The 12,390-nt window shown below is 44.6% G+C and overlaps 1 protein-coding gene across 5 annotated transcripts in view; it reads left to right on the top strand.

Moving 5' to 3' along the window:
* The window catches only part of ZMAT3 (zinc finger matrin-type 3), a 28,233-nt gene extending 21,884 nt beyond the window's left edge, over positions 1 to 6,349 (top strand). The window contains exons 8-9 of one of the 5 annotated variants that reach the window (XR_012650916.1): positions 2,201 to 2,429; positions 2,693 to 4,228. The gene's annotated coding sequence lies outside the window, so the exon portion shown is untranslated. Of the gene's footprint in view, position 1; positions 1,444 to 2,200; positions 4,229 to 6,275 lie in introns of those variants that run through there. The other 4 variants (XR_012650917.1, XR_012650919.1, XR_012650915.1 and 1 more) reach the window with 4 other exon arrangements.
* The last annotated feature ends 6,041 nt before the right edge of the window (positions 6,350 to 12,390 follow it).

Here is a 12,390-nt window from a genome sequence, read left to right as displayed (position 1 = left end):
GCACACCCATTAGGATTTCGGAAGGTGGTAATATCCCCTGGAAACAGAAGAGGGCAGCTGTTTTTTGAGAAATGAAGAGTGCATTGACTATTTTTGAGAATGAAATAGCAGTCACTCAGATCTAGATGAAAGGGCACTTTTTTTTTTTTTCATGAATGAATAAAAATAGCACAGTATTCCGGGGCCCGTGCTAGTGTAATTAGTGTATAAAATAGCTGGACCCCCATCACCTTCCACAAAGTCCCTGGGCTTAGTCTGGCAAAATTAGATTCCTTGCAATTTTATTGCAATGTAATTAAAAAGTAACCAAGGGAATACAGAAGTCAGTCTTCCGAGATGTTCAGCACCAGACAGAATAAAAAGCGTTTGGCAGCTCGCTGGATTGATAGCCAGTTTCTTTGTTTACTGCCCAAACAGAAAAAAATAATTGCTGTGTATTGTCACTCTGTATGCATGGAAGAATATGGAAAAATCACATTTAGTAAAATGTTATTCAACCCTCTGAATGTATATTTTTTTTAAAATTGAAAGATGTTTCCAATTTGTATTTAACAACAAATGCGTAAATTCCAAAACAAAACATCCTTCTGGAGTGAAATCTTTCTTTATAATCCGAACTAAGGCATTTTGTGACTTCTTAATTTTTCAAGCTTCAATTTCCAATGAAAACAATTACACAAGTTTGACAGGAGTTTACCATGAGGTTAAGTCCATCCGAACCTTTATTTCCTGGCAAATATTTAGCTGAAACCCCTGCAGCAGCTCTGGTGAGCAGCCCCGAGCCCTGATTTTAGCCACACTCAGGCAGCAGCACCAGCCTGCCTCCCTGTCTAAGCCTGTACACCTATTTTTCCATGTACACAGACTGCATGTAGGCAGTGTAGCCTTGTAGCATGAGGTAGAGATTTTTTCCATAAGAAATTTCTCATATCTGGTTTGCCACACGATGACTGTTCCCTGTCCAAAACTAACAATCCCCCCTCCGCAGGTCCCTGTGGCTGGGGCTGTGCTGGGGCCATGGTGAGATCCAGAGTCAGGAACCTGGGTATATTTTTAAAGCCAGAATAACCATACTGGTTCACATGGAAACATATATCCTTGTATGCGGGTCTTAATGAGAGGGACAGTTAATCCCCATTCCCCATGGGACTAAATCGCACCCGGAGGGGGGTGCCTGGTGGTGCTACCTCTACTCGCAGAGTAAAGTGACAAGCAAGAGAGATGGTGCAGTCAGCTGCTGCAGTTGAGGAAGGCTAAATATCCGTGTGGGACTTACACCTCCCAGTGCCTTCGTTGGTCCAGTCGGTAGGTAATTTGGGAAACTCAACAGTAACTCCTTCCAGCACCTTCCCAGTTTCACCTTGCCTTTCTGGCTCTGAAAACAACTGGGAATTTTTTTATTTGGCTTCAGTGAGGAGCACTTGAAAAGCAAATTGTCTTTTTTATTTTAAATAGGCAGAAACAGTTAGAGGCCCTCTGTAATGAAACAGTACTGACTGAAAGGGTAACCCAAAAAGACTACTATTCTGATGCAGAAAATAATGAGGGCTGCCCTAAACTTTTAATCAGGAGCTCAACTTTTATTTGCAGCTCCTGACAAGGATAGCATCCCTTAATAATGCTTCTGACAGTTTCAAACTCCTGAAATTAATATGAGAGCAATGAGAATTTAATGGAAGCGCTAATTACAGATGCTGGAATTATTCTGCTGCAATTCAAAACCTCTGATGTGGAGAAACTCTTAGCACGGATGGGCTGTCATCTAATTTCTGAGAAGTTTTGCTGTGAAAGGTGACCCTGGCTTTACGCACCTTCATTCCGCAAGATGTGGGCATCCTTCCCTCACACTGACTTCCACACGTTGTGAAGAATTAGGATGCAAGCAATTAATTCCTCTTGCTCTGGAGACTGTACTACTCATACCCCTCATGCGTGCCATTCCCCCTATTTCCCCTCTCGTGATTAGTTATAATGTCCTGGACTAGCGGGCTTGCATCTAGGCTTTTTCCAAAAGCACGTACTGATTATGCAGGTGGATTAAACCCAGAAGGCTGTAGCAGTTCGTACCTAGGTTGCCACCTCTGCAGCAGAAACAGCCGAACCGCACATGAAACAGCTCCTGCTTTGCTGTGCTTTATAGTCTAATTTATTAGGACAAACTGGTACTAATGATTCGGTGCTACTTTATGTGGTTATTCAGGTATCGGTGGTGCACGGAATGGAGGTGGAGGCCAGGCAGCCTCTAGGAGATGTGAGAGAAGAACAATTCATGGCAACGGCCACCTCAGTCTTTAATCCACCCGTACTCCTGGGTGAGCATCCCCAAAATCACAGATCTTTGGAAAAGGGATTTGACGTTATCAGCGGACCTACTCATGCCTTTCTGCAGAGCCACCTTTCACCCTGAGCTTCCTCCAAAGCTCGCAGAGGTGCGTGGAGACCCTGCCACGTCCTTGGGTGCCGGTGGGCTGTGGGAGGTGGTCCCTGCGCCGCAGAGCGCGGTGCTGGTGGGCTGCGCCCTCGGCACGCGACCTGGCTCTTGGCAGCCTTCGTAGCGATGCCGCGGGATTGCTGCTGGCCCGAGGAGATGCTCTACATACTCAGAAGAACCCCGCCATCATCCTTCCAAAGGTTTTATTCGGGTTTTGGAGGCTGGGTACGTGACAGCAAGCTCACGTTGCCCTCCTTGCAGATCCTGAAAATGCTGTCTGGCTGTTCGGAGCTCAGGAGAACAAGAACGAAGTTTGAAGGCTTTAAAGGGAAAGCTTCAATTTCCAACTACTAGTTAGAGATCAAAGGAAGTCACAGACCGAGGGGCTGAACATGGATCTTCTCCAAAACGTGAACAACTTCTGATCTATGTGACTTTTTTTCCTGTCTCTTTTACAGCCAGCTGTGAAACCTGAACCTTGATATTAGTTCCAACTGTTGAATGGCATTAGATGATTCATCTCTTCTATTAATACAAAAAGTAATTCTGTTTTCTGCTTTGCACATAATTCCTTTTGAGAAATAGATGAAGACATAAGGGACATCGAAGAATTATTTAATCTAAGCTTTTTCCCCTCAGTCCTGTATTTTGTCGCTTTATTGAATGATTACACTCCGGTTCCTGCCCTTCCCCGGTTACTCTGGAGATGGTGCACAAAGGCATCTCGTCCTGCTTCAGTGCCCTTCTCCTAAGGGAGGGGTGTGCATCTTTTATCAAAAAGTAATAAATGTCCCTTGGTATAATGGAGTGAAGAAAAGGAGGGGAAAAACAACAAGCTGGTTTCACTATGCTCTGTTAATAAGCCAAAGCCACTATCATAAAAATGCCAGCATGAGCCTTGAAAATCGAAGTATAGTCTCAATGATTCAGCTGAAAAATCTAATTCTGCCAAAGAGGTGGCTTGGAGATTTCCCACCCTGTATGGTCAATGTTCACAGAGTCATGTGCATAAATACGAATGTTTCTGGGAAACACTGCAATGAATCAATACGCTCTGTGGCAATAAAGGTGGAGAATTTTTTATTGTTGTGGCAACACTTGGCATGTGACGTGGATATTGCAGCTGAAAGATGCTCGCCAATTTTATGGATTTTTGAGCTCTTATTACATTGTGAGGACCTTGATAGAGTGGAATTTGAACACCCCTTTCCTCCCCTTCCCCTCTGCTATTAAGAAAGGGAGCAATAGATCAAAGATGAATTGACAGAAGTGAAAAATGACAGTCAAGAGAAATCTTACGGCATTAAATTTGGGGGAAGGATGTTTGTAAACCCAATACTTAGTTCCAAATATCACTGTAAAACAACGTTCTCTCTACACTTCCCTGAAATCATGGACCACACACCGCCTGTGAACGCTCTCAACCACACCTAAAGAGAAGAAACCTCCCGTGCTGTCAGCAATACGTGCTGCAGACCCCTGCGCCGAACTTACCCAGAGCGGGGAGGGGTGGTGATGCCCCTTCCAGGACCAGCGAGCTGCTTGGCACGTTGCATCCTCGTCAACATGCCGGCTGCATCCAGCCCCAAATTACAGAGGTAGTTTCCAAGGGAGAGACACCGCTCTTCCACCTCTCATCACCCTGCTCCTCTCCTCAAGAGAAGAGCTCTGCCAAGGCAGTGGGGCTGACTGGTGCTTGGGTTAAACTGTCCCAAAATCACGTCTCTATTGTCTGTACATGGGTTCTGTGAATAAAAACATATTCATACCGTTTTCTCTTGGCTTGCTTCCCTCTTTCTTCTTTTTTGCTACATCTGATGGTAGTTTCATGTCCTGTGTTGAGTCCAGGTTCACCGGGCTGTGATCTTCTTTACGTTATATTTGCACAGCACCAGCCATGGTCCCCGTGTCCGAAAGAGATGGGAGGAAAAGGGAACCCTGCGCTTTCACTTTGTGGAAGCTCAGTCTTTTTATTTTGCTGGGCGTTGGGGCATTAGGTAGTACTATCAGAGGAGGACTGACCCCAGCTCACACTAAAGCTACTAAAAATAAAGAAGTTTTTACTAAATTTTTTACTGAAAGTAAAGAGGTTTGGGTGCTGTGAGTGGGGGGAGAATGACGTTTTACATAAACATCTTAAAAGTGCCAGTTACCCATATAACCTACTGGTAGGTGGCCTCCTAACAAATCCATATTTATTGTTTACTGGGGTTTGTAAGTGCTGTTATAACAACAGTAAATTATACAGAAACAAATGAGTTCACTTCATGGGACTGTGAACAGAAAGTCCTTTCTCCTTTAGTGCTGTTCCCGCTGCTGTTAAAGGTTTACCGAAAGGAAGCTGCATTTTTCTCAGCACATTATTATTGTGATTATTTCTCTAGCGCTGACAGCACCCTCAGTTCTTTCTCATTATTTAGTAGACGTGCAAGAGCCTGGTCTGTCTCCCATTAAAGTCAATAACTATCTTCCTTAATTAGTGTTCAAATTACGATCAGTCTCTTAACATTACTATCAATTAGGTGCAGCGCGGCTCTGCTCCGCTGTTCGTTTTGAATTCTTCGAGGTGAGCTGGGTCCACGGAGGCTGGGTGGGATCCTGAGCGGGACCCAGACCCCAGGGATTTGGGTTGAATCCGCTGATGGTCACAGGCTCTCCAAAATGCTGCTGGAGGAGAAGGCTGTCCTGAAAAAACAGACCCAGCACAGCTGGTTTAATTGCCCTGTTCCAATCAAATGAATAACTTGAAAGTGTCAGAAATTTAATTGTATCCACCGAAAAGGGAGTCTTTCCTCCTTTTTCCTCTGTGCTGGATCGCCAAGGGCTGTAGTGACCTTGGCAGGCAGTGAACTTTCACCAAGAGCTGGACGGGGGCCCAGAAATTAAGACGTGCAGGTTTCTAAGGCCAATTACAGCACATGGGAGCGAATGATAACTGGCTCGGATGCTGCAGCTTGGAAAGCCGGTGCGTAATAGCGCCCGGTTTACTCTGCTCGGAGCACAGTACATCAAGGAATTGATGTAGATGTTGAGGAGGTACAAAGGGAGTTTGCAGTGATTGATGTGTCATCATGACTCCTCCAAAGTACCCGACAAGCGGGACGCAGGACGGTGCAATGCAGGTACTGGGGACTGCAGCTTGTGTTTGCTGTGCAAGATTATTTATTCAGATTGGGATCAGACGTATTTGCAGTTCTTCAGTTAAAAAAAAAGAAAAAAAAGAAAAAAGGAAAGAAAGAATGTGTTTTGATGAAGTTAAAGCACAGAACAAACCTGGCTCCCTGCTGACTGTACCAAGGTTTGCTGAAATTTAGCTTATCAGCACATGGTGATATTTGCTAGCAAAACAGACTAAATGATCTAAACCAAAGCACAGCTATTATAAACCTCCTATGTCTTAGAATGGAAAATTGCCTGGCACTGGCAATTTTCTCCTAACATCCCCCCCCAGTCTAATAGAGATTATGCTCTGCACACGTCTGTTTTCATCTACGAAAACCCAGGCTGCTACCTATTTTCTCTGACCCCAAAGCCTACATTACATTTACACTATTTAAACTCCTGCCATTTTTTTAGACTACTGTGTATCACGGCCACGTGGTACATCTGAATTAATTCTGTACATGGGAAACCAAGGCAATCAGAAACCTGTGCTTTGCCCTGGGTCCTATAGATTAATGTGGGAAAAAGGACTATTTCCACTTGGATCCCAGACCTTTATACTTTGCCCCCTCTCTCCCTTTCCCTTATCTGAGTCAACGGAAGACCCTTCTGGCAAGGACAGCAGTCGTCCATGTGGAAAAGTGACCTTCTAATCTATATTTTTTTATTTGTTTGGATGCAGTGAGCATCTGGAAGGAGTGCAGCTAGTGCCACGCTGCCAGAGGATTTTCGAGCAGCTGGTCCGTGGAGGTAAGGTATGCAACTCTGGACCAGAATGAAACTATTAGCATTAATTTAGAGACAAAAGTATCTAAAGGAGACGGAGAATGCCTGTGTTGCTTCTGGAGAGGACTCTTACTTATTAACCTTTTTGCTGCATATTGAAGGACAAGCCCCAGCCACCCCAGCACTGTCCAGTGTGGAAAACATCAGTAAATATTGACGGAACCAGGACTCTTCCCGCAGGACGGAGAACATCAGCTGCCACAAAATACTACATGCCCAGGCACGACTTCACCTAGACAATTAGCCAGGACTGCCTGTTGAAGCAGGAGATGGGAATTTGGGGGCAGAGGTGGGGAGCAGGGCCCCCTCCATCTCCACCTCTCTGCTGTTCTTCTTTATTCATTTACATCTCACAACTGGGTTTAATTTATCTAGATGTGCCAGCTCAATGAAACTTCAGTTTCTTCTCTTAACTGCTGCGATAATCTCACTTCTGCTGCCTTTTGAAAATAGAAAAAGCCGTGCAGCTAAAATGAACCATTTTGATGAGTATCTTCGTGCTTTTTCAGCTCTTTCTTTGCTTCACATCATAGAAAACTTCAGAACTTCACCTCAGCACCTGAAGCGCTGATTTCAATTTACATTAATTTCAGACAAAGTGATTCCCTAATAGCTGAGAGCATTGTTAACACTTCTCTTTTTTTGAGGTAAAGAATGAGGAAAAGGGTCCAAAAGAAATCCATATATTATACATAATAACAATTCGCAGTGAAGCAAATACCCTTAATGTCCCAATGAAAGTTCTTGCAATAAAATATATACAGTTCCCTCTTTGGCTGTTAATTCTTATTTCACACTTTTTATCTCCTGAGCTTTTCAATTTTCTGAGCAAGATGAGAAAAACGAAATTCTTGGTGCTCAGGAGCAGGAGCAGTCTCACTGAAGAGAAGAGTCTCCTCTCTAACCTTGGGTAATTTGCCCGCCTTTCGCAGGTAAGGTAGGGGAGAGGGGAAACCCCCACGCTGAATAGGGTTTTCCAGTTACATAGTAAGGTTTGGTGGGGAGTCTCCAGAGGAGAACTTCAAAGACTGGTCACTTAAAAGCCAAAATTGTGATACATATTCTGACAAAAAGGTTGTAACTCTTTTTTTTTAACTTGGAAAACTGAAAAATGGCTTTGTTCAACAGCAACGTACTTATCCCCCTTGGAATGTGAATGAAGATTAATCCTCAGTCACACTGGGAAAGACTTAGCTTTGAAATGACTGTTACAGTGATTTTAAATTAACATATACAGCATAGAGAATGAGTTCTTTTCCTCTGAGTGTGTCCACTCTGGGCACTTTTTACCACTATTTAATTGACTGCCAATTAATGTAAAGTAGCCACACATTTTTAAGGCTAGTGTAGACACTTTCCCACATTAATCTGTAAATTGGCTGGTAATTAATCTGAGATATCTATCCTCACCAACCCCAGAGATAGTTTTACCTGTCAGATACGAGGCACTTGTTGCTGAAAAAAACAATTATATCTTCATTTAAAACAGCTGAGGAGCAATGTTTAATTACTTACATGCTATATATTGTGGACAACTGACTTTGATATAGACAGGGACTTGAGTGGTCTGAATTATATATTTAGCTTTGCTGTCAGGTTTGTGAATCCTCTTGGGAAATCATTTGCTCCTTTGTGCTTCTCCTCCCTAACACCAACAACAGAGAATGAAAAATGCTATATCAAAGTTAAGCGTTTGGGTTTTTTTTAAATACTGAGTTTGTGGTGGTTATTTTCTAGTCAAGAAAATATGAAAAAATGAAGCAAACTACTTCTCTCCAAATATTTATTCAACCTGAAGTTATTTGTGACTTTCTTTGAAGCAGATGAAAGCATTTTGAGAAGAGCCAGTCTTCTGCAAAGCACACTGCTGTTCTTGCCTGCATCTGGTTCATGTGTCACCATTTGAAACTGGATGAAGTGAAAGTACAGGTGCTTTTGCATTTACATGACATTTTCCATTCTCTCTGCGCACAGACACACGATAATGTCAGGCTCACTACAAGCAAGGAGTCTGTTCGATGCTTTCACTATTTTCTTCCCTTGTGTCGGAGAGATGTCCTACCACCCACAGAAAAAGCGTTCTCTCGCTGTACAATTGTTCTGCACCTTCCCATAGCACAGCCCTTTACAAGGAGCCACGCTGCGTATGGTTGTACATACAGGGGAGGGAAGCAGCTTCCTATAAATGCCAGAAACGTGCATTTCATGTCTTATCTCATTTCCGAGAGAGCACAACCACCTGCTTACAGCTGCCTAATGATGAAAACCATCCACTCTGCTAGCTAATAACTATGGTTGAGCCAAGCTAGTCCTTGAAAGAGATAAAAAGGAGCTGGCAGAGCCTTCTGCTTGCTGCTGGTAACCACCCCACCTCCCAAAGCGCCGGTGACTCATGCTTAGATCTTGAACAACGGACATTTTGCCCAGTGCTGTTGTGACAGATGCTGCGGAAACCATTGGGGCCTCTTTTCTTTGCCTAATCAAAGCAAAATATTTAAGCAAGAGAGACCAAGTGGATTATTCTGCTCCCAGGACCCTTGTTGAATTCCTTGCCTCAGGACTTGCACCAGCACTTCAATGACTAGGTCTGCTGGGTCCACAAAGCCCCCAAACCCCAGCAAATATCTCAAAATCGGGGTGTTGCAGGCATGCTCAGCACGGTCGGGTGACCACAGGCTGGACTGGGCTGGCCAGTCTTCCCAATTCAGCCATACCAAATATATATTGGTCATACTGGGGGGGAGTACAGCGTCTGGAGCTGATGCTGCAATACAGACAACGAGGACATTCACAGACATCCCCACCCCCCAATTAACAATAAAAAACCTGTCACCCTTCACTTGCAAAGATGAGCTTCAGCTTTATGTTTGCCTCTCACCCCCCATCAAAGTCCCTGTAGATACCCCTGTGGCTTAAGGAGTAGAAACTTCTGCCAGGCTGATTGAAGAAAAGTCCCTATACAAACATTGAAAGTGTCTTAATCAAGGTCAGTAAGTGCCAGAGCAAAATGAATTGAACTTTAGGGGGGGAAATGGCTTTTCTTTTTAAGAAAGGTGGATACTTTCTATCGATTATTTTTTTTCTTTACTCAGGATTTTGCAGTGAATCCATAAAGCAACTTTCACTGCAATGTTCTTGGAAATAAATGGACCACATATTATGCACATTCATTTAAACCCAGCAGATCTATTTAAAAAGAATAGGAGCTGATTGAGTTAGTTTTCTGTAATTGAAAAGGGGCTTGGCTGTACCAGTCTTTTTGCAAAGTAATTTATCTGCTTGAAAGTTGGATCATCAGCTGTAGTTAAACCTCATTCTGCTTTCAAGACGCTTGTTTTATGTCTCCAGTCTAGGCTTTTCCTAAACCATCCTGAGCTTAACTTTTAGCTTAAGCTTGCACAAACTTCAGTGAATTAAGTCAGAAGTAGGGATGAGCCCTGCTGCTAGTCCAGTCTAACCACTGCCTCAACCCCTGACCTGCAGCAGTGGGTGGTGATGTAACCAGGGCAGCTCCTGGGAAATGGTCCTTGGTAAACAAGGACACCAATCCAGAGCATAAGCTATGAGAAATTCTGCTTTTTTTTAGTGGGGATGCTTATTTAACATTCAATTATGCTTCTTGAATTTACAGGCTTCTGCATCCTATTGCCCTTTTTGTCTCCTGTCTGGACAGCTACACAAACTCTGTAAAGAAACAGAGTAGCTTTTGGAGGTGTAAAACCACTCTCTCCTTTTCCCATTGTATTCTTACAGAGAGTACAGCATCCCCAAATCTTTCACAACCACTAGTCATCTCTGTCTCCTCGCTGGGTTTTTTTTCTCCACCACCACAAGTCTTGGATATTAGCTATCCTACTGCCCACTTGTTTCCCTTTGATATCCTCCCTCTCAGACAGAGGTTAATCCTCAGAAAAAAAACCTCCCAAAGGATCCTCTTTCCTTTCCGCCTACTCACATGAATCAGCGAGTGGTTTCCGTGAGCGGGGCTGGGAAAAGAGCAGGTCAGTGCTCGGGGCACATCCCCAAGGCCCCGTGCAATGGTAATGGGGGGAGCCGAGAGCTCGGCACCCCAGAGACGCTTTGATGTCGGGAAAGCATCAGCTCTTCGTTTTCGCTCGCGTTAGCTCGGGCGGGCTCTAAGGGACGTGGCGCACTGCTCCCCTCCTGCATCAGTCAGATCTGCCCCTCGGTGAGAACGATGCTCAGCGAGGGCCCTGGGCTCTAAAGGAAGATCAGGGTATCTATCCCGAGGGCACGGCAGTTTGCAGGCACAGCTCCAACCGCGGTCCCACCAGCAGAGAGGGCTTGGGAGGTCAACGTCACCCACCCGAGCGAGGAGCCGAGATGCGCGTGCCCTCAAAAGCTTGAGCAGCAACACCATTTTGGAAGTGAGGAAGCAGCAGAAAGAAGCTGATACAACACCCTCAGCCCCCCCCCGAGTTATATCAGTCCTTCGAGTGAAGTTGATGCAATCCGTGACATCTATCGGGACAAACAGAGCCAAACCAGCAGTTGCTTTCTTGCTTGTCCCATTACCTGCAGAGAGAACTGCAAAGCCTGAGTGGGAGGTGCAGGAGAGCTGCCCAGTCCACAGCAGCCGTACTGGGTTCACGGGTTCTCCCCAGAGCTGCCGGATCCTGGCTGAAAGAGATGCTGACCGCATGGGTGTGCTGCCAGACCCTGACAGCATTTCTCCTGATTTGTAGCCTTGGGAGAAGAAAAGCATTCAGAAATCAATATTAGTGGATTTTAAATGAAGTACGAAATTATCTCACCTTCAGTCGTAGTGGATTTACTCCAGAATGATTCCTACAAAAAATTTACTGGTTTTCGATGGGAGGACATATGTGGCGAGTACAACATTATGTATCCCAGTTCCTGAGCAGAAAAAAGAATATTGGAAACAGTAACAATTCTCTCTCCCTCCCCAAATCCATGTAAAGACCTCCAGATTTACCTCACAGAGAGTTATTGGTAAAAATAACATGATGTAACGTTTTTTGTGGATTAAAACTCTCCGCATTACCGCTGCATGTGGCATAGATACAATAACGATATCATACATCAACTACGGTGAGTTTATAAATATACAGATAGAAAAGGAACTGCAAATTGTTTTTCCTTTTGGCTGTGGGACCAGGTGCCAGTAGATTTAATCAATGTACACTTACATATTAGTGTAATGTGAGTGAATCTTTTTTATACTAGGAGAGAAACACCTGTGATAGAAAAACAACAATATAAATACTTCTTCATTTCAGCCGCAGCTGCTCTGTGGCTCTTGTGCTGAATTCTAAGAGATAGAAAAACCCGTAATCATTTCCCTCTTCTGCAGCTTGTAGCCAAAACATAATTATAGTCAAACACCAAGCACTTTGCAAATCGAAAGAGGTGAAATCATCACCCCTAGCACCACCCCCAAGGTGGGACAGGGATGAACTTGAGGATGGCGCTACCCCCCCACGGAGCCAAGTTCCCAGGAGGAACAGAACCTGGACCATGGGGGAACAGCATTACGCCCTAGCAGAAGGTCCACGTCGAGACCACAAAACCCCACCCACCCACCCAAACCAGAGGCAAACCCACGCAGACCTAAGAACAGAGCTTAAATGCAGCAGCTGGGCCAGCGGTCAGGGTGTGTGGGAGGGGTGCCAGGTGAGGGTGGTTAAGGACTATTGGTGCACTCAGGGTCCCACACTTTAAAAGTACCAGAGGCAGGAGGAGTCCTTTGTTTGGAAGGTTTTAGCCTCGTCTGTGGTGCGTGCTTTGTTTTCTGGTTCCGGCAGTGCTCCTCAGGCACGTACCATGCTATGGCAAACTGAAGTGAGCTTAGAGTCCTGGATGTGCTTCACCTGATGCTCTTAATGCTGCTATGACATGACTGGTCAGAGAAGGGGCTGCTGGTGGAAAGGGTCTTCTGAGGGCGCTTCAAGAAAGGTATGAATTTCTTAATAGGTTGTTGTAGCTATAGGCTGTTGGTTTGACTCAACCAGCAATTACTAAAGGCTGTA

This window comes from Buteo buteo, chromosome 7 (genome assembly GCF_964188355.1).
Source record: "Buteo buteo chromosome 7, bButBut1.hap1.1, whole genome shotgun sequence".
Classification (NCBI taxonomy): domain Eukaryota; kingdom Metazoa; phylum Chordata; class Aves; order Accipitriformes; family Accipitridae; genus Buteo; species Buteo buteo.
This window is presented reverse-complemented; position numbering and strand designations above follow the sequence as displayed.